Source organism: Strigops habroptila, chromosome 6, assembly GCF_004027225.2.
Source record: "Strigops habroptila isolate Jane chromosome 6, bStrHab1.2.pri, whole genome shotgun sequence".
Lineage (NCBI taxonomy): Eukaryota > Metazoa > Chordata > Aves > Psittaciformes > Psittacidae > Strigops > Strigops habroptila.
Genome location: NC_044282.2, coordinates 1,080,494 through 1,099,610, shown reverse-complemented (window position 1 = coordinate 1,099,610; position 19,117 = coordinate 1,080,494). Strand labels below are relative to the sequence as shown.

The 19,117-nt window shown below is 41.1% G+C and overlaps 1 protein-coding gene across 1 annotated transcript in view; it reads right to left on the bottom strand.

Annotated features, from left to right (window-relative positions):
* NHSL1 (NHS like 1) overlaps positions 1-19,117 on the bottom strand; it is a 181,224-nt gene that overhangs the window by 108,078 nt on the left and 54,029 nt on the right. The gene's annotated exons all lie outside the window — the stretch shown is intronic.

Below are 19,117 nucleotides of genomic sequence, written 5' to 3'. Positions count from 1 at the left end.
ACTTAAACATATGAGATATCCAATAAAATCAGCTCAGTGAATCCTCAAGGAGATGCTGGTGGTGAGGAACGCAGGAAAAGAACATAAGAACAAACAAAACCACCAAAACAAAAAGGGCCACCTATCTGAAGGATAAGCATTAATGCCTTAACATCCTAATAGCTGCAGATGATGTTAGCAAAAGAACAAGAAGCTTAAGAAAACAAGGGTACAGCATTCCAGCTCCCAAGCTGTCAGTCAGATTTACACTATTGCAGAGCACGCCCCAACCCCCTGGCAGATGCTCTCGCAGCCCTTTGGATTCTGCTGCACAGCCACTTCCAAACCATTAAAAACAAAGGCTCCAGCTCTTTCTGAAACTTATGGTTCTCTGACTCATAATAAGAGGATAAGGTTTAACCCACCGACTGGGAGGCAAAAAGCTAAGTACTGTATCAGATTACCCTATGAATCAACCAGGCAACCAAAGTGACCTTTGGCTCCTACTAACATTGCAGAATGGGTTGGCCAACTGTCTTCTGTAAATAATTTAATAGGCTGCATTTAAATTGAGCTTGCTCAGCGACATAATGCATATGTACATATACAGGCCTTCCACCACTTCCCAAAGCCAGTGGTGGTGTAGTGGGGTTGGGGAGGGGTACCGAATGGGAGCAGGCACTGCTAACATTCGTTTTTCTCTCTGTGTCATCAAGTCCTTCTATTACGGAGGGTTTTGTCTTAAAAAGACACCACCCCTCACCCCTGATGAGAAAAGAGACTTAGGTGTGTTTTTCTGGGGAGGTGTTTTGTTTTTATTCTTTAGGCCTTTGCTCAGAAGATGATTTGGAGAATGTGGAGTGACATACCTCTAGACACCCAACACTGGAATATCCATTTTGTGGCAGTCCATGTTCAAATAGGCAGGATATAATGTGAAAATCAAAGAAATCAAAGACCATGATTTAAGTCAACTTGTTTCTTTTGAGAAAGAGCAAACATTTGGAATTGCCAGTACTGCAAAGTATAGAGAACTGTAAACTACCGCAGCTGTACTGGCTAAATTACACAGAGCCAGATGTATAAAAACCCTGTTAGGAACTGTAGAATCACAGTCATCTCCATTCCACTGTACTCCTTAGAAGATTAGAGAAACCAACAAGAAGGAAACCCTTTCAGGTTAACCCAAAATGCCAGCATAAATACCAGAGACCTGCCCGGTCTTGGCAACAGTTTGATTTTAGGAACTTTCCTGACCTGTCTGGAGCTCTGCCTTTATATCATGGGGCTGAGTCACACCTTGGTGATGCAAGGGCAAAAACACTGCTGTGGGTGATTGACCATAACATTTCCACTGTTACTGTAAATACAAAGTGGTGCAATGCTTTGCTCAGAGTTTGGCATTATTACATTTCATTGCAGGAAAAGATCCATCACAATACTGTCATTACCACAAAATGCTTTTTATCTGAAGGTGGCAAGAAGCTTAATATCAGCATACATTGTTGCCCATGTGAATCAAAAGTAAATTTCCCAAGATGAAGAGAAAATAGCGATTACCGTCTGAAAACCACCACATATTTAGGCATTAACACCAACGGAATTGCAGGTTAATCCATGTTTTAATCAGCACCCAAACATAAGGCCAAGGAGTTGGAAATTTTAGAAACTGACACACGTTCGAGGATTAATTTTGTAAAATACTCTACAAAGCCATTTAAGAAACCAGGTACGCTTCTAATAAGCTTAGCTAGTTTTCCAACGTGACTCTTTTCTCCCTTATGAAGTCATCATATAAGTAAGCAGCCTTCATATTTTCCAGGCTATGCATGTAACGATTAAGGCATTCATTTTTGCTCGTTAATATGAGCCCATCTCAGTAAAAAAACATGAAGGAATCACAGAAGAAGAAACACAGGGTTTGAAGTAGAAAACTAAATTGGTTCCTCCCTCTTGCCTTTTCTTTATATTTTAGAGGTGAACAAGAGCAAATATGCACAGCCCCACATGCCATCAGGATTTCTATCATCTATCACAACCTGATCATCAAAGAATTCTCTCTGAAAGTTGTTAAGCAAACACACATTCATGGCTCACAGCTACTGCCTTCCCCTAAGGCCAGCAAACAAGAAAATTGTTGCACAGAAAAGGTTTCGGTTCAGTGTAAAAAAACAATGATACAGAACAGCAAAAAACCCAACCTCAAAACCCCACAGACATGCTCTGGTTTTGTTTGGGCTGTGGTTTTGGGCACAATTCACCTGTTAATTTAATTCCTGCATTTCCTAGTCTATCATTTCTGATGACTCAAGCAGACAGTAACAAGCGTGACTCACAGCCACTGCTCCAGCAGCCGAGAGGACACCTCTCTTGGGCTTCCTGGGTGTTTTCCTTCAGGTGGTAACAGCTCATCACCAGCTAGTCATAAAGCCATTTGGATTAAGCACCGTCCAAAGCCCATTGAAAACACCTTGCCTGCAGACTCAACCCTTTGCTATGCAGCTCTCCCTGCAGGCAGCAAAGGGCGTGGGGTGCTCCTGACAGCCCTGAGACCCTCCACCAGAGCTCTTCACAGTGTGCCTGTTCTTACACAGGTATCCTATAAGATGCTCACATAGCAAACCCGCAAAGTAATCCATATTCCTGCAGGTTTACTTCCAGCAAAGCAGCCACAGAGAGCTACTGGTATTACAATAGGGCCTCAAACTTCCAGTTAAGATTGTGTCCCTTCTTGTGCAGAGCACATAGAAAAGAGAAACACTTTCCCTTCCAACGTGAATGGGCCTGAAAGGGGGGAAAAAGTTAAGAAGGAAAAGGATAAAAAATAAAGTTACTTGCCCACGATTACAGAAAGGATAAGCAACAAAGCTAAGAAAAGAAAGTAGGTCTCCTGGCTACCGGCCGCACAACGTACTTAAGTAGGCCCTGCCTCGCACAAAAAGCACGCCTATTAATTGCTTCTATCACAACCATTACAGGGCCTCTGAATGCCCTAATTACAAATTAAAATCTCCTTTCTGTTTCGTTACCCATTTTATCCTTTTGGGGTTTTTCCCAACTTAGAAATATACCATACTACAAATGGTCACCTAAAAGAGAAGAGAGTTCTGCACTGTAGGACTGCTTCAAGCATCCCATCCACATTTCCGTGTGGAGGGGAAAATAATAAAAAGTGACAAATCAGACTGCAACAACCAGAGAAGATAAACCAGGTTTTGGACAAGTCGGGTATGATGCACCTGCCACCACCTTCCCTCCCTTCAACTTCTGTACCCTGGAAGGACGCACCGCATCAGAGCAGGCAATATTCCTCAGGTGGTGTGTGAGCAGGGGGTGCGGGCAGGGACCCGCTGCGAAGCCCGCTCCAACCAGCCGAGGGATGCTGTGGTTACTGAGAGATGCCAGTAGCGACACAGTTATGGTGACACACACACTCGTGATTTAGCTTTTAGCAATTTGCTTATAGAAAGCTGTTATTATCTCTGCTCAAAATGTAATTAACAATTTTAGTGTTTTATGACTCGGGCATGACAGCTCACTAATTAAGACAGCTCTGCTAAAGCTCCCACTAACTGTAGCCACTGCCTCGATTCCTACATGAGTCCTCCTGAGTCGTGGGGCTCTGCTTTCATAACCAAATCCTTTTCAAAATCTCTTAACCACAGGGTCGCCTCCCCTCCAAAGCTGAAGCTTGGCCAGGAAAGTACTCCACTCGGAACTGTTAGCCAACCATCCCAAGTGCTGATAGTCTGTGAAGATTAACTATCCGAGTATTGAATTTTTGAGGAGGGAGTAAGTTTTCTGAAGTCTGAAGAAGATTTTTTTTTTCCCCAGGCACTCATCTGTTCATTGAATCTCCAAAAGTTACCAGTAACAGTTCAGATTAACATGAGAAGTCACTTACAGGGTTTGGGAGAGAAACTCGAGCGGTGCTATCTAAGTCACCCAGCATTCAGTGCCTCCTCATCCCTGCACTGCACCATTCCGTACTTCGCCAGGCACCCACCGCTCCAAACTGCTGTCCCAGCTGAGGATGCTCTGAACCAAACCACCCCCTTTATCCTGCCAGGCAGCTCCCACCTCCCAGTGAAATGAAACAAAAGCTGTGTGCTTTTGTAATACCCTGTCTCCACTTCACACATATTCCTCCCTGCTCTTGAACACTCTGCAATGAACACAGGGTTTTAAAGAAATTGTGACTTAATTATATGCAACTTGCGTTGCTTTCATCTAAACTGTAAGATGAGTTTACTCTCTCCTGCTTCTTTACTCAGCATATGTTATGTTCATACTAAGAAGGGGCTCAAATCACTCTTAATACCTGAACATGCATGTGAAACTTTGCAACGTATCAGTTACAGTAGAAATTTAGAACTAGGAGATTTTGGTGAAGCACAAGAAGCTTCTACTATGTCATGTAAGTTTCGTGTGGAAATGCTGGCAGCTGTACTAAAAACAATTGGAAGCCAGTTAAAACCAAACTGTATAAAAAACATTTATTAACATGAATTGTGAACCATTCTGCCAGCAGTAAAGTACCCCAGACAACCAAACAAATGTCTGTTTCCCACTTCTCTGATTCAGAGAGGATACCAGGGAAAATGCAAGGGGATATGGCTGTTTGCTTTGAGGTGGAAGCCCTCTGCTGGTTAACATAAACTAATTAACGCTCTTATCTGAATGTTTTTGTAGATAGCAGAACCACAAAGAACAAGAACGGAGAGAGTGGCTAAGGAAGCAGCAGAGAAGAATCATCAGTAATCTCAGAAATCTCATTCTTCATTTTATTTACTAGGCCCATGAATGCAAAAGATATTTATTTTCTTTTTTCCTGTTTGCATTTACATACCCTTTGGCTTATAAAATATGCAATTTAATAAATCTTACTAGGTATCTGCAATAATCAAATACTAAAAAGGAACATTAGAACCTAGTGAAACACTTGGACAGTCCTCACTATTTCAATACCGAAAACATAGTTCATATGTGTGTTATAACCAGGTCTCCCTGTCTGACACACAGAACACATTAAAAGAAGACACACAGAAGAAACTATTTACTATAGATATGATTCTGTTTGCACAATCTTTTTGTCTTGCGTCTTGTATCATTAAAACATATCTCAATGTTACTTCACAGCCAAAACCGCAAAATTATTTGACCTTACTGATGCTGTACATATGTCTCTTCTAGGAAGAGAGCTAAGAATGTGCTGTATCTGTAAACCATGCAAGAACATTGTACTTCAGAAGGACAGAAGGCTCACTTTTGCATGTGCATGCACAGGTACAGGATTGCTGTCAGGGTTCTTCAGTTCATTTGTAAGTTTGCATGCCTGCTTAGCCTGATGCATGGTAAGGACAGAGCAGTGTGTTGCAACTCTGAACAAAATTTGTAAACGAAACCCAGCCCTGCCACGCCTGGAGAAATGCTGCAATCTCCTCTCTTCCTCACAACAGGCTCTAGGTTAAAGCAAACTCATTTCTAGGCGGAGGATGAGCACAAGGAATGTTGCTGACACACAGAGAGTGAGCAAGAACAGTTTGTGTCTTAGTTACTGTCCTACATAGTTATATTTAATCCCAATTAAAATAGCCCTGCTAAAAGCTTGATTAAAAAATGAAAGAGAAAAAACAAAACTTCTAAAATAATGAACATATGGCCTATGTATGTGTATGTGCTCGCTCTGTATGGAGTGCCTGCGCATGTGCTCGCTCCATATGTACACATCCACGTAATTCAGCAGAAGCACCGTGACCAACGAGAAAGATTTCCCCCCTCCTGCAATTTCTCCTTCTGCCATATCCACGCCTGAAATCAACCTTGATTCTTTTCTCTTTTTTCTTTTTTGTTTTTGGAACCCTCAAACATTTTAACATTTTCCCCTACCAATAGCAGTTTCTAGGTGGAAAAAGACCCAAGAACACAACAGAATAATACAGGGTCATTCTTGTTTAGTCTGTGGTTCACCCAGCAAACCCTATATAAAACATTTGACAAACAATAAGGGTTCCTATTCATCAGCTGCCAAAACAAGGTGAGGACAGGAGGGAAAATGAAAGCCCAGATTATCCTCAGTAGAAGAGAAGACAGGACAAATAAGGTCATTCATGCCAGCAGGTGAAATAATCTGATGCTGCCTCTCAATCACTGGCATGTGAAATCATCAGCTTCAACAGACAGCTGGGAGTGTAAATTCTTAAATCATGTTTCTTTGCTCACAGCACAGAGAAAACCGAATCAAGGCTTTGCAATCTTCTGTAATTTGTACCACAGCTTCTTGTTTACGTATCTAAAGCAAGCTCATTTTCTGGCGTACCCGCTTACTTAGTGAAATGCAGGGTGGGAGGGGTAGAAAGTGAAAGAGAAATTACATATTATTGAAATTACAGGTGTAAAAAATGTTTGTTCATCAGATACTAATCTGCTGAGAGCCCAGTGGATGTCTCCCACAATATTAACACCCCAAATAAACTTCTCCCAAGGAGGAAAGATTTTAGAAATCAGACTTAAGACTTCTCACAGCCATTGCCAACCACCAATCACTATTTCAGTTGGTTTCATCAAGGCAAAAAAGATTCACACCTTGATAGTCATTTTTAAATTAAGTCACCCTGACGTTTCACTATTAACCAGTGAACTAAATTACAGGCTTAGTCTTCACCTAGGGCTTTTCCCTGCCCATGAGACAATCTGCTAGCCTGAAAGCAACTCTAAGCTCCTCATCATGCAAGTTCTTCAAAGCCTTCCTCTTCAGATGCTTGGAAACTGAGTATCAATCCTGAGGCATCATTAACTCCCAGACACCTCCTTCAGCATGACTTCTGCTACGGCCGATGCCAAAATACTGCTCCCGTGCCTTTTTTTCCTTTTACTAAATGAAGTAAAGCAACTGGCACAACTAGCAGCCCGTGTGCCAAATCCAGTATTTCATGAGGTCTTTCACCTTCTCCTTGGCAGAAACAAGGAACATGGCTCAAGATCGATAACGGAGCTTGCACACTTAATGTAGGAAGAAGTGGAACAGCAGAAGATCTCCACACAAACAGACCTATGTCCCAGGGCAGTGCACTACAACAGCAATACATATTTACATCTTACGGGAGGTGAGGGCTGAGGAAAAGAAGGAGGATCCAAAATGGAAGCTAATCCCTTTCTTAATGTATTCTCTGTGTAAGCAAAAGTAAAGGCTGCTAGAGGTAAAAGTAAACGTCAAACTAATATAAATAAAACATATCCCCAAAAGAAAATATTCAACATATGCTTTAAAAGATATATTTTTATTATGAAGAAATCAAAACAAAGATTTAATTGCTGTGTTTTTCACCTAGTTCAGCCTGTAAAGTCAAGCCACCTTTATCAACATGAACCTTATTGCCCTAAATGCAAATGGAAAACAAAGGACATTGAGAAGTAAGAGATATTATTTCATTTGCAATAAATATTCCCTATTTACAGGCATCTGGTAAACCACCAGCAGTAGAAACTTATGCCATATATATATTCCTAAAGAAATACAAATACAGACACATGGGATTATGCAGAAAATACATTTATGCAGAAATATTCAGTATCTAACCATGTGCTCTATCACATACCACATTCTTGTTACGCAACCAGGATTATTCACCTGGAGGAGCCCGCTGACAAACAAGGAGAATATTTCATATGTATTTATTCATCAAATAAAAGTAACAGTGGTTTCTAGATGGGAACTACCACCTTCTTTTGATTCACATGCCTCCCATGCTACCTTTTCTAAACTCCTCAAGTTGCCAAGAGTATCAAGATTGCTTAAATAGCCAACACTTCCCCGCACTACTTTTTTTCCTGAAATAGCAAAGTGGAAAACATGCTGGTTTTCTCAGCCAGCTTTGGCATAGAGATAATGCCATGCTCTGTGGTTAATCGCTAGCTCTTTTTGCTCCAAGGCAAGTGACTCATCTCGGCTTTCCACACTGGTGTCTTCCAAACAATTCTGGGTAAACCTCTGCTAGTTCATTCTCACCAAAGACATTGTATGAGAGCACAATTACACAGAAGGGATCACATATTAAACGAGTTTTTTTAAAGCATTCCATTAAAAAATGTGCAAGGCAAATATTGCAGTAACTATTAATCAAGTCTAAAAATAAATTAAAACTAACTTCATGAAAGACACCTTGGCATTTGCTGGCATTTAAAGCTTTTCCTTCAAGTATGAGCATGGCCACAGCAGGATTTGCTCCTCTCATCCAATGGCACCTTTTCCCAAGCTTAGACAAACAGATGTGGGGAGACGCTTCCAATCTTCACTTGCAGACAGTATTGTTTTTTCATTATGACAAAGCGTTACTGAGCTCAGCGGCAGAAACCACCCACTTTCAGGAACTCTTAGTGCAGTTAATATTCCTCTGCTTAACAAAAGATGCCTTGGTCTAAGGCTGTTTCTACAGGCTGTTGTTACAGCACTGCACCCAACTGACCTTCATTTATGAAGGGCTGCTCTGGTTACAGGATCCTGAGTTATTCTGTTTAGTTTAGGGCCAGCAAAAGGCAACAGACTGACAGCTCTAAAGATCACTCAGGGTGCGGGGAGAAATCACATGTTGGCTAAAATATATGGTACCTGCAAGTATCTTTCAGCAGTGAATGGGCCATCTTAAAAGACACAGTTTAACTGTCAAGTTAGTATCCTGCATGGTTTCACTTAAAAAAGAAAAAAAAAGGGGGGGAGGGGAGCACCACTTTTTAGACACTTATAAAAAAAACTAAAGAAAGAGACAAAGCAGCTCCTTTATGGCTCTCAAATTCTGGGATGCTCTAGGGGTCACTGCAAGTATCTCAGAAGAAAAACTTAGGTCAGCCCCCAGAGGAGTGCTTGCAGCTCAGCCTCCCAGGTAGTCAGCGGGGTCTACCCTCCAGTGGGGTCGTTACAAGGTACCTTTTCTTTTGCTATCAAGTAAAGCCAGAAAATAAAGTTCCCATCTTTCCCTGTCCTCTGCATGCTTGTTCCTGTGCTGCACTGCAGCAGGGCTCCTCCCGTGCAAGCACATCGGCTTCAGGGACTGCCCAGGACACTGCACCACTGCAACCATGGCCTTTCAGAAATCAAAGAATGGTTTGGGTTGGAAGGGACCTTAAAGATCATCTAGTTCCAAACTCTGCCACAGGAAGGGACTCCTTCCACTAGACGAGGTTGCTCAAAGCCCCATCCAACCTGGCCTTGAACACTGCCACGGCTGGAATGCTGGGATTTAATCTAAATCACTGCAGTGAGCCAACTTATGGCCCCAAAACAGCTGTGTCATCACAGCCAAAGGGACGGCAAGCTGAAAAAGACAGGTGGACATGAGCACTGAAAGAATGGGAACTTCTTCAGGAGCAGAGCGTGTCAGGTTAATCAGCCGTGCCCCCAAGGCTACATCTGTCCAGGGGTTTTTACAAACTCTCCTGGAGCTTGTTCCTCTTCTGGACAATTCAGAGCATTGGTAAGAAGGTCAGAGCAGAGTGCTTTCCTGGATCGCTATTCAACATGTACCTCAAAAACAAAAGAAAAAAAGAAGCTTTGATTTTCAAACAGTTTCAAACAGAACTCTTCTTTGGAGGAAAATGTGTTTGCAGAGGTGGGGTTTTTTTGATTTTTTAAAAATAGTGCTTTATTTTCGCTATGTGTGGGAAAGCGATGCCTGAAGTCTTTGGTAGTTTTCAACAAAGGAAAAAATACCAAAAGAAACTCCATCATGGGCTGAGGTCAGGGTTGGGCAAAGAGAGCGCTTAGAACATTGATGTGAATTATGTCACCAAAAAGGATTCAAAGCACTTCATAAAAATGTGTGGAAAAGTCATTGCCACAACACAGAAGGAGTATGGCATCCAAGATCACAGGAAGGTCATTACTGGATGCACACTCTTTTTTTATTTTTAGGTTTGGCAATCAGTTTTGCTATGTTGGAAGTTCTCTGCTGTGCTAAGAAGGTTTCATTATATCCCAAAGCATCTCAGCAACCAGCCAAGACAGGGATCAAGAGAGGGAAACACTGTTATGTTCTCCCCAGTTCAGGAGAAGAGGAAGCCAAGGTAAATAATGCAAGAGCTGTCTTCCGAAGTAAACTCTTCTTTTATTTCATAGGTTATTTCTGCATTGTCAGCCAACTACAGACGTCACAGTTTGTTAGGGCAGCCTGTTGAAATGAAGTAGAAGCCTATTTCCAACTTCATTCCAGGGAACCTGATTTCCTTTACAAATTTTTAACTCTAGGCCCTCTTGGCAAAGTTGTGGCCTGCTGCTTGGCTTTCAGCACTACTTTTTAATCATATTTTTAAATGGAAACCTTCACATTCAGACCTTACTGCAGAAAGCCACTACAAGACAGTGCAGAAAATACATTTCTCTGCTAGAGTGGCAAGCATGGAGTGGAGAAAAAAAAGTCATTCATGTGAGTGGAGGGTAGGACAGGCATTGCTGGCCCTCCAGCCCTGATGGAAAAGAGATGTCACTGCCTTGCAGCTGAGGTGACACAAGCTTGCTCCCCAGCCAAAACATGCAACACACATAGACACCCCTTCCTGGAAAACCAGCTCAAGATGCAACCTGAAATGCACTCCTTGTCTTCAGCAGCAGGTCCACTGGACAGACACTCATCCTTTAGGCACTACCAGCTAGTTTTAAGCTCAGGGGTGCTGTTGCCTTTGCATGTCTTCAGCAGAGGTTCATCGGCAGCTGTCCTACAGGTTCCGCCTGTAAAACTGGGCCTGCATCTCCTTGCAGGAAGGCTGGCCTCCTTCCTACCTTCCCTTCTCAACCCACAACCTCTCCATGATGACTGCTTTTTTCTATAGTGATGGACACTGTTAGTCAGAGCCACACACAGACACATGAGAAAATGTCTTTAACCTCATCATTTTCTCCACTACCATTCCCTCTCCATATGCAGCTTCCCTGGATAGTGCAAGCGGGAAACTGAGCCAAGGAAGGCAAGGTAGCACAGAGCAACCACACTGCTGCACTGCATCCAGGATGTGGGGGGAAACACCATGCACACATTGCCTTTCACAGTGCCGCCAATTTCTGCAAAATTCAGGGTGAATCATATTTGTATGGCTGCTTCCCACCTCCCAGTTCTTGGGAGTCACGAATCTGGGCGAGAGTCTCATCTTTTATCTTCAAAAATAACATTTCTAAACTTAATCTGAGGGATGGAGGAAATTCACAACTCAAACATCATAAAAGAGCTATTTAAAAAAATCCTTTTTATTTTAATATTTCCTTAATTTTGGGGGGTAGGCTCAAGATCCTGAGTGCTTTGGTTAAACACACTTCTACAGGTGGGAAGGTCTTAATCAAATTCTCTGTAATGGAAGCAGTTACACTGCAGGAATGCGGTCAAAGCAAGATAAGGGATGCTTTCCTGGGGAGGGTGCTGAATGCTTGCATTCAATAATTTTAATGTCACTTCTGTCAAGTTAATGCCTCATCAGGGTGGAAGCAAGAAAAATGCAGGCTTTCATTATTGAATAATTGGGTGCACACCCTTAGTAGTGAAAGCAGCTTACTAAGTAATTGGTCACCACTAAGTAGCTAGGACGAGCATACTAACAAAAATACTGCAAGATCCCAAGTGTTAGAAGAGAAGCAAGAACTGAAGCAGCACCTGTATGAAAATAAGTAAAAAAGCTTTCTATATGGTAAAGACTTTAGCCAGTATGAATCACTAACACACACTCTCCTCCCAGAAAACTCACAGCCAAACGTAAGCACAAGTGACTAAAATTATTTTACTCAAAAGCTAATTAAAGAAACTTAAAATTCTTGTCCTACAATGCTTATTTTATTCAAAGAGTTTACTGAAAATCTGATCTTGATTCTTAACAGCTCTCATCATTGATGATTACACTCAAATTTTAATCAAACTTTTTCAAAACAACAGATTAAAAAACCAAAACCCCACAACTTTATCTTTAAAAGCTCTCATTCTTAAAAGGGGTAACTTCGTAGGGTCTTTTTAAGCACAAAGTAAGCAATAGCTGAGATGAGCAGAATGGGACCACCACTAGCATGTCCACCTCCTTCCCTTTCTTCACCAGCTCTGTCTAAAAGAAGTCTCTCTCTCAATCACCCGAAGCTGGGTGTGTGTAAAGGAGAGCAGGCAGCTCCTCATGAATGCCTCCACCTAGCTATCAACTACTGTCACAAGATTTATACTTCATCTATTTTCTGCCTCTCCTGTTTCATTCTTCCAGCATTAGTAACAAATTTAGAACAAAAACACGAAACCAAAAATTCAATCACTGCCACCTATTGAAGCCAGTTCACCAATACACGAGCTAACTAATTTTTATACTGCATGGTGTGAAAGATTAAACCACAAGTACCCATTGAAAAATTTCTTGTTTATGTTTCCTTGTTTTCCTGCAGGAGACAGTTTACTTCTAGGTTGCAGATCAGCTTCCAAAAAAAGCTGCTTTTGTTCTCAGAAAAAAGCCATAAGGGATCAAATCAACATTTAACACCTTGTACCTGAAGATGAAACATGCCTGATTAATTTAGCCAAGTGACCTATATCACTGACAATATAGACTGACATTTTGTTCCTTTGTCCTTTTTTGGAGAACACTAAGCCAATATATTAAGCAGGGTGAGAAAGAAAAAGCATTAATGGCTGACTAGATACATTGGAGTACATTGAAAATATTTTGTAAAAGAAGAGTGGTCAACTCAGATTGCTTTTTCTGGTTTTATGATGGACAGCTGGCAAGAGATATGCAACTCAGAAGAGTCAGTTACTCAAAACAAATCATAACTACATAATGTTTTAGAATTAGAACAAAGTAATAGTCTAGAACATTTACAACAAATGTCACATACTTCTGCCACACAAAAGACAACAACAACGAGAGTGCTGGGCAACACGGGAGCTTACTAATGCGGATTTGAAGGAAAAGTAATGGGTAAAACAAGAGCTGAGGTTTCCACCACAAGGACGAAGATGACTGTTGGCCCACAATTTCGGGATGGAAGAGGGGAGTATTTTCCTCGCCCACAAAAAGCCTTTGACCTAAAGTTTGTCTTCAAAGATTTTACAAGTATGGGGCATTTGAGCATGGGTTGATTTTGGTTTGGGTTTTTCTGTTGTTGAGGCTGGTTTGGGTTGGTTGTAGTTTTGGGTTTGTTGTTGGTTGGTTTTTGGGGTTTTTTTGATAACTCAGCAAGCCTTATTCATATGATATAAAATGAAAATTTTATCCCATTTTATTGATCCCTTACACTGCTCTGAAACACAAATCTTGTGCAAAGAAACACAAGCTATGCACTATTGTAAATGAGTTGGTCCATAGCTGAAGCAGTCTGCTACAGCTACCATTCTCCACTGTATCTACATTACTGCTTAATTCCCTTTTCTACTTGATTTATACCATTTCTGCCTCCATCAACACAAATACCAAAATAGGATCCTGGTCATTTGATTGGGAAGTTCTTAGGAAACTTGGGGATAATATTAAAGAACAGGAACTTTGGCAAACAAAAGACAAGACACACAAGGAAAAATAAACTCCATTTAGTAGGATTATATAGTCAAACTGAAAAATGATTTTTTTATCTGATCTATGGCTTGTTGGCCTTTGTTAAAGCAGACACACATATGTTGAATGTCTATTTAAAAGTATAACACATTTGCTAAACCATACTGGAGCTAAAAAACTATTTGTAGCTGAGACCATAAAAGGGAGAAACCTATGGAATGTGTTATGTTCACCTAGCAAAGCTGTTCTCTAGCAATCAGCAGATTCAATCCTGCTCTTAGACACAATAGAGCCTACTCTGGAATACAACAGTAAACTAAGACAAACCATTAGAAAAGCTCTCCAGAGATTTAACCTTTTTTATTTTTTCTTCTTTGTGGTATCAGACACTGTTGGCAGGAAATCCTGATGGCAAAAAACACGATGTGTTCAAAGTTTACTGCTCAGACTTTCTAGCAAGAGGATGGGATCAAAACACTTCCCTACACACTGCACTTAAAGAAGAAGAAAAAAAGGCAAACGTCAACAAAGGTCTTCATCATGGTGAAAAAATGTCTGGAAACAATTAGCAACTAAAAAAAGGAGGAGGAAGAGTAATAAAAAATACTTAAAATACTAAGTACTTAAAGTAGTGAATTTTTGTGACTAGAACACCCTAAACATTGCAGAGATGTAAGTTAAAGTTTGATGCATGCTTCCCCAGAATTTCATGCAGTTCAAAATAAAACCAACTTCTTTAACTACCAATGTTCCAAGGCCATAAACCTACACAGCAAGTTATCAGAGCAAAACATCTGCGCACTGTCCACACATGCAGCACATGCTTGTGAAACAGAAAAGAATGATGTCATTTCAGCCTGGTTTTTATTATATTCCATTTTCCATATTCTCAGCAGAATGACCCTACCTCTGCCTCTGAGAAACAGCCCAACATTTCTTCACCATCATTTGGGGAAAATTTACAAGGGAAGACACTTGCAGTGCCCTATGGCCTAAATGCTCCCTGCATGGGGTAAGGAAGATACTGCATGGTTTCATTTACCCACCACAGCTGCGGACAAGCCCTTGCCTATAAATGCACCCCAAGTGATGCAGATTTTGTCAGTTTCCCCCTTATGCCACCAGTGCAGCCAGCAGACTGCTCCCTGAACTCAGCCGGCCTCCAGCAACAGCATGCGAGTCCACACATAGGAACACAAAGCTAAAATCAGGTTTCCTGCGGAGGTAAAATCTGCTCTCCAACAGAGAGCCATAGCAACCAAAGATGAAGTTCTCAGACACCTACTGCCCCCGAGGCTTAGGTGCCCAAGCCCACTTAATGTGGCAAGGAGGTAACTGTGTGCTTGAGAGAAAATACCCAAGGCAGTACATGTCATCGCTTCTCTCAGCCAACTGCACTGTGCCCATCAACCTTCATGCTTCAACCTCCCATTCCTCAGAAGCTTCATTTGTGTCAACCTCCTCGCCGCTGCTTCGAAAATTACCCCAAACAAGTCTCCATTTTACCACCTGCTGGTGATTTCATGAAACTAGCATCCCCCTCCATCCTCCCACCATTTCCTTCATCCTCCCATCATCATTCCCCTCACACGTTATTTCTCTTGGGGGTGATCGGTCACATCATCAACACGCTTTCTACAGGGAGAGTCAGCAGGGAATTGGTCCGTGCAAACTGCAGAAGCATTAGAAAGCATGGCTGTGCTAACACGGCACTGCACTGCTTGTTTCTTCCCTTTTGGGGGAAGGTTATGTAAATAAAATGAACGTGTACCAGATTTCTCGTACTAAGACCTACAATATTCCTAGAAACTGCCACCCTGACTGGCTGCTTTCTTTTTTTTATTATTATTTTTATAAATTTACCATGCTAAAGACAAAGAAAGTGTTGTCAAGCAGAGCATATGGATGTATAAACTTGGTGATTCATTTTTAATTATTTGAGAAGAACTAGCACATTTCAATGAGAGCTTTGTAAATGTGGACTCTCAGTAGTTTTGTGGAGGGATAGAGAGTACACGTGTTCCCCTCTGAGCAGTTCTAGGAGATGGTGGAAAAAAGCCATATCCCTTGATTTGAATGAAGTCACTCCTGCTTCTCTTCCAAAAATTACAATAGCACCATGTACAAAACTCATCAGTAACTGGAGAATCTTGGACTTTATTATTTAAACCTGGATTTGATGCAATATGAACTCTTTTACTAAAACAACTTTTCACATAAAGGCATTAATATAGACTCCGTCATATATATATATATTTTTTAATGCATACCAACACTTTCTTGTAATGCTCTTGGACTGTGTAATATTGGCCCTACACACTGCATGTAAAACCAGTCTGTCCTCTTACCAAATGATGGGCTTGAGGAATTCCAGGGTTTTTAAATTTGGACAGGCTGTATTAGAAACATGGGATCTATTTACAGACTCCAAGTGGGAAGCAACTGCCTCTCCTAGTACTGCAGAGGCCAACCTCCCTGCGTGACGGCCAACCTGGCCACCCCTCCAGCCAGAGCAGAGTGCTGAGCAGCACAGGGAAAGCCACATTCCCTGCCAGAGTCACTGCAGCCGCCTTGCTTTCCTTCCATCTCTGTCATCTCTTCTCACCCTTACCTGCTCTGGTATGGGTATTACCAAGCTAGCAAATGCATATTGTATCTGAACAAACTGCACAGCAATAAACATCCTCTTTACCCATGCATGCAGCATGTTGACCCACATGTTCATTAAAACTTTCACAAGCGTTGTACTGGTCCTGAAAGGAATACAAATTTTTCAAATTCCCAAGTGTAGTAATTTCCTGCTTTAAACCAGCCTTTGCATAAAGGTGACCCAAGCCAGATAAAATCCACAATCAAATACCTGAAAAATCTCCTTGCTAAAAACTGAGTGGAAAAGTATTTTGAGACCCTAAATTAAAGCCCAAACTTCATGCTAACTCCAAACCAAAACATCAAGTAGAAGAGTTACTAGCACAACAGTTATGGAACTTTACAATTGCACGTTTTGGCTAATATAAATGAAACTGTTTTAACTGCCACTAAGAAAGAAAATACTATTGTCAGCTCACCATTCTTATAATTGATAATAAACTCTTTAATCTACTTTAATACGAAAGCAATTTATAGTTCGAATTACTTTATTAAAAGCTTTTTGCTGTTCTATAAAACACACATAAACACATAGGAAGAAAAAAAAATGAATGTGGAAGAATGGAGTGTATTCAGTCAGCATCTTCTCTTTGCAGGAAATTACTCCCATCAGATATCTGCTTATATCTATTTATACATATACACTTTCCATTCCTTTTATATATTGCACACTATTTAAATCTACCCAGTAGGTAAAGTCCTATATACAAAGCAGCATACAAAAAGATCATCCAAAAAGAGATGCTGCCTCTGGCATACGTAAAATAGAAGAATCTTACTACATATACTTCAATTGATAAGTCTCCTCCATATGGAGCACGCAAGTGTGAGAACACTGACATTGATTTAACTGTACTGTAAATCTGAATTTTAAAGACTTCTGCATAAAGGTTCACTTTACTAGTATTGCTTAAAAAGCAAGGAGTTGAGAGTCTTTGCCTTGGTTTACTATGCACTTTGTTAAAGCGGTTCTTCCAAGCATTCATTGAACTAAGTTTACTCAGCAGCATTCTCTGTTGTTATTTACGCTTGATTTAAAGCATATTATGAAATCAGAAGGACACATACTTCATTTAGAATCTGTGCACTTGGACTCCGACCTGACTTCTATACACACCAAAAAAAGGGGGGGGGGGGGGAAGTGTAAAGCTTTCATCCATAAACCAAAGTGCGGCCTTTATCTGCATAATCATAAATGCTACGCAGTTGTAATAAAAAACCTCATTTGCTCCTGCTATATTAATTGTTCCCTTCTAAATATAGAATAATGCCAAGCCTAGAGACTCAGGTCACCAGGTAAAGCTTTGCAGAGCATAAATCTGTCACCACCTTTGCTCAAAGCATCTCTTTAATCGAAATTCATTTACTGTGACAGTGAAAAGCAGCCAATTTAGACAGCACAGCCAGATAATTTTGAACCCGTTTGTCCTGTTTTCAAAGGAAGGAGATTACAGTGGAAACTCAGAGAAGTCAGCAGAAACTCTAGCAAGTTGTCAGCCTGCCAACCAACCTTTTTATCTTTTTGTTTATTTATTTAATCTTCTTCAAAAATGCATGTTCATTGCAATCGTTACCAATTCCCAGTGGAATTCATGTAGCATCAGAAAAAATGTGTTTCTGTTTTACTTCTTTGTAACAATTATAATTACTAGATTTATGGGTAGCCAACCACTACCGCAAATAAGATCATGTATTTCCCATAATTATAAGGGGAAACATTAAGACCAATATTGTCCAGTTTTTCTAATTAATATAGTTACCATTGAACTCTAATTTGGCCCATGTGTGCCAGAGTGAACAGATAACAAGTATGCTCGTGAGGGAAGGGCATTTCAGTTACTGATGTCTAAGGCATCAGTAAATGCATTTGTAGTTAAGCTTTCTGAACACCAGAGCAACTCTACATATTTATTTCCTCCCTCTCTTCAGCTTTATATTTGTGTTAAAAAAAATAAATCTACCATTGATCTACAACTAAATGAATGCATTTGCTTTAAAAAAAAAAGGGGGGGGGACACAACAAGACAGATGGTCACTTTCCTAAAGCAACTTACATTTTGTGAGACATAGTGGCACTGAGCTTTAACAAAATAATAAAGCAGTATTCCACAAAGATCTGTTCAAGGTGCTTTGAAATATTTAAGTACTCCTATTAAAACACAAATGTGAAACTTTAACTGGAAATGAACGTTTCTTTACCACTTCAACAAATGCTTCAACGCAGGCTACTGAAATAGAGATGCAGCACTAGCACAGTCTCAGGGGTTACTGAAATCCAACATTCTTGGGGGAAAAATGGAATCTCCCAGTTCCCTATGGCACATCATATGGTTAATGAGGGAGGAATTAGAAAAGCAATGTTATTACATTTAAGTTTTCATAACAAATTACTTTCTCTAGGGAAGCCAAAACAAATTAAACTAAGCATTAGAGCAGCATGAGCTGTATTTGAGCAGCGATCCAATGTCTGGCAGCAGCACTGCTACAGCAGCCACGACCCACAGCCACTCCTGCCCAGGACTGCTGGACAGGGACAAGGATTGGTGCCACCCCGGCACCAAACAGGCCCAAGGAGCTGATCCGGCTGAAAAATCATAGAATCACAGAATGGTTTGGGTTGGAAGGAGCCTTAAAGACAGGGATGCCTTCCACTAGACCAGGTTGCTCAAAGCCCTGTCCAGCCTGGCCTTGAACACTTCCAGGGCAGCCACAGCTTCTCTGGGCACCCTGTGCCAGTGCCTCACCACCCTCATACTGAAGAATTTCTTCCTAATATCTAATCTACCCTTTTCCAGTTTAAAACCATTACCCCATGTCCTATCACTGCATGCCCTTCTTACAAAAAGTCCCTCTACAGATTTCTTGTAGGTCCCACTTAGGTATTGGAAGGCTGCTGTAAGGTCTCCCCAGAGCCTTCTCTTCTGCAGGATGAACAAGCCCAACTCTCTCAGCCTGTCTTCACAGCAGAGGTGCTCCAGCCCTCTGA